This window comes from Marmota marmota, unplaced genomic scaffold (assembly GCF_001458135.2).
Source record: "Marmota marmota marmota unplaced genomic scaffold, marMar, whole genome shotgun sequence".
Classification (NCBI taxonomy): Eukaryota; Metazoa; Chordata; class Mammalia; order Rodentia; family Sciuridae; genus Marmota; species Marmota marmota.
In genome coordinates, this window is record NW_026000272.1 from 4,301,384 (window position 1) to 4,305,324 (window position 3,941).

Genomic DNA, 3,941 nt, shown 5'->3' on the forward strand with positions numbered 1-3,941 from the left:
AAAAAAAAAAAAAAAAAAAAGAAAGAAAGAAAAGAATTCCTTTTCTCATAAAAAATACAACAGACAATAATTGTATTACTTTAAAAAATCTGCTAATGGAGAGTATCATAAATATTACTAATATATGATTACCATAGAAAAATACTACACTATTAGGAACATTAATACTATCTAACATTGGTCTTCCTTGAAGGATGTTATGGATCACTAATCATGTATTCAGTGTATGGGACATGCAATTCAATTTCAATGACTAGTCAAACAGTGGAATTATTAAATCTAATTCTTACCAATTACGTATTGTCTCATAATGTGCTGGTCTAATCTATTTATCTGCATGTACCTTGCAAACATCTACATAACAGACCTTAAACCTGGAAGACAATTCTATGTGGAAAAATACAAATGAACCACTATGATTGTTTGACAGGGCTGAAATATAAGCACATATGTGTGTGTGTATATGTGTGTATATATGTGTATATGTGTGTATATATGTGTATATGTGTGTGTATATATGTATATGTGTGTGTATATATGTGTATATATATATTTGTTGGATAGATATGGAAAATATCAGAAACTTAGTATTTTTCCTTATAATCCAGTTGTCTTATAATATATACTGAGATTCAAGGTAAACATCAGGATGCCAAGTCATACAAATTCATGGTTATGAGGTAGACTACTTAGAGAAATGTTGGGGCATTAATGTGACTGTGAAACTCACAGGAGAATGAGCAAGCACCCTAGCATATGTATCTCTGGTATTAGGTTTTGCCCCAGAGTCAAAGACATGGTTGAATTGACATGTGGTGATTGAATGTGTTCAGGTTGCAGAGTCAGAAGGTTATGGAGTCAGGGTACTATAAAGGTCATTATGCATCTTACATAACATTGAATATAAGTTGTTTATATGAAGTTAAGCATGGTGATTAATAGCATGATGGTACATCCATTCATGAGGATTTATAGCAAATTCAATCCATCCATATTTATTGATTATCTAATATGTACCAGGTACTGAATATTCAGTGAGGAAGGAATCACTGTTCTGAGATCACTGTATCTGCTACATACCATGAACAACAAGGCAATACATATAAGCTTTTGAAATATATATAAATTCCAAACAACCTAGCCTGGGGTGGTAAAGAAAGGTGACAATTTAAGAGATAATGTTTGAATCATATTTTGAATAATGGAGTAGAAGTTGGGAATATATAAGGAAGGGGTTACATTTTTTAGGTGGAATAACAATATGTACAAATACACATAAAGTTTAAAAAGGGCCAGTTGTATCAATTGAGATAGGAATAGAGAGTACATAATAATGGTAAGAGATAAAGCTGAAAAGTAGCCTGGAGTAAGATTGTGAAGGAGCACATATACTTATTTAAAATTAGAATTTTATGTTCCTTGAGTGCTGACACCATAAAACTAGTTGCTATGACCAACAAGTTCCATAATGTACACTGATCCAAATTAAATATGGTAGGAATTTATTATTTGCTTACTTTCCAAAGTCATAGTTCTGATTGACAGGTGTCATTTTTCCAAGTGTTGATTTGGGCATCCCAATTTCTGTCTTCTTGATGTTCCATAATCTTTAACACAACATTTCTAATGTTGTGCTTTTCTGTTGGCAGAAGGGAGAAAAGGAAGAAAAATAACTTGTGGAAAGTTGTTTAGGATCTGGCCTGGAAATGACATATAGCATTTCTGCTCATATTCTATTAATGAGAATTCAGTCATAAGGCCATACTTAATTACAAGGAGAGTAGGAAATGGAGTCCATGTGTCCAGAAGAGCAGATGAATTTAATGGATAACTAGCCAGACTCTACAACTCTCTCATTGTGTTTCTAGGGTCTAGTACATTATAGACACTTGAGAAATATTTAATGAGTAAATAAATGAATAAGTTTTCTTTTGTTTTCCTGGAAGAGTAGTTGGATGATCTTATTCTTAATTATAAGTGAACCATTCTTCATGTAAGGATATAAAAATTCAGAAATGTGCAAAGACAACATTTAAGATAATTGATGGTTGTGGAACCGTTTGACAAGTATTGCCAGTTACTGGTCATATAAAAAGGCTGTTTCAATAATCTAAATAAAATAGTATTTAAGCCAGACCAGTAGGAATGGATGTAAGAAAGGCTGGATATGAGGCAAATCCCCTAGGGAGCATTAAAAGTCCTTGATGGTGAATTTATTGTGTGAGGTTGGAAAAAAAGAGTAAAAGATGATTCTAAGGGGTTGAATTCAGTAATGGTATGAAGAATTCATCAATTTTCTATTGTCAAAATCAGTTTCAATGTATTTAGTAGCTTAAAAAATTATCAATTTTTTGTTATCACTATTATTGGTTTCAGAAGTTTAAGTAGTCTCAAGTAAGCATCCTGCTCAGGGTATTACAGGCAAAATCAAGGTTGTGGTTGGTCTGAGACATTTTGCCCCTCTTGAGGCTTTTGGGTGGAGATAGCCTCCTCTGTCATTCATGTTGTTGGCAGAATTCAGTTCTGTATTATGGTTTCCATGTGACTCCCCACATCTTCTAGAAAACAATAGGTGATTGAGTCCTCTTAAGGCTTTGAATATCTAAATGAATTCTTCTGCTACAGTGTTCTGCTTCTTGTTTTGCTTTTAAGGGTTTATGATATTACATTGGGCCCACCCAGATAATCCAGCGTAATCTCCCTATCTTGAGTTCATCTGAAAGATCCCCTTTTCTATATAATATAACATATACACAAATGTGACATCAGTGGGTGAATATCATGGAGGCCAAAATTCTGCTTACCACATATAAAGTTCTCAGAAAACCATGCGCTGGCTAATTTACCAGCTAATCCAGTCTCTTTGAAGTATCCTCTCCTGTTCTGCAAAAGCTGGAACCTCTATTGAAGCTTAAGTTCTGGATGTAATTTAGATCTTGCTGATCAGATGTACTTACATGGAACTTAACTGAAGTAAGAAGGAGAGAGGCAGTATGTGAGACATTCTTTTGACTGGCAAGAATTGGAGAAATGCAGGCATAGTTCTAGAACCAACAGATGTAGTAGTGACTTCTTGATTTACTAGGTAGCTGTAACTTCAACCAATACATCAAATACTTCTTGATTGCTTTTAAGATAGAGAAATCATCCACTGAATATCTTATATAGTCCTGGCAATTTTCAATGGTTACCTTATTTAATGGAAGTGGGACTATCATTCTGACATCTGAAGAAAAGAAAAATCATTCATTAAGGGGATTATTATGGCCATACTGTAATAAGAGTGGAGAATCAACTTCAAAATTCTCCCCTTTGTATGACAGCCTCTTTTTCCTCATCCCCTCCTCCTCTAAATCTAAAAAAGATTAGAATCATTTTTTAAACATTTGTAATTTATAGCTACATTCTGGATTCTGACCTTGAACTTTTATAAAACTTAGCTATTTTAAAAGAGCTTTCTCATCCACATATTCTTTTGATATCAGAAGATATAACTGGGAACCTTTGGAAATTATGAAAGATGGGGGAAGGGAGGCGAGACCATTCTCATGGGAAGTGGTCAGTGATAACCAACACTGAAACCTGTAATATCTGTTTAAATGGACATTAGAGATAGCCTTACCTTTCTCCTCCATGTCTACATGGAGTGACCTCCCAGAGATCATGTCAGTACAGGAAGGCTGCTCCAGAAGCATACAATGAATGTGGTTTTCATAGACACAGCTGGACCTGCTGCCACAGGAGATAAATGAGATGCTCTGTTAGGTCAGCCAGAAAAGACGATGAACTGGGCTGTCACATTTATATAGTGACAGATGCCTGTGTTCATATAATGTGAAAATCTCTGGGGCTAGAAGAGGTAGAAAATGCCACATTTTCATAATTTTCTTAAAAATGCAAAGCATGTTGCAGAATTATCATTTAAAAGTTGCTGCCTTGTG

At 34.4% G+C, this 3,941-nt stretch overlaps 1 pseudogene; it reads right to left on the reverse strand.

The window, feature by feature from the left end:
* Positions 1–3,635, reverse strand: part of LOC107152562 — a 7,265-nt pseudogene extending 3,630 nt beyond the window's left edge.
* Positions 3,636–3,941: the final 306 nt, after the last annotated feature.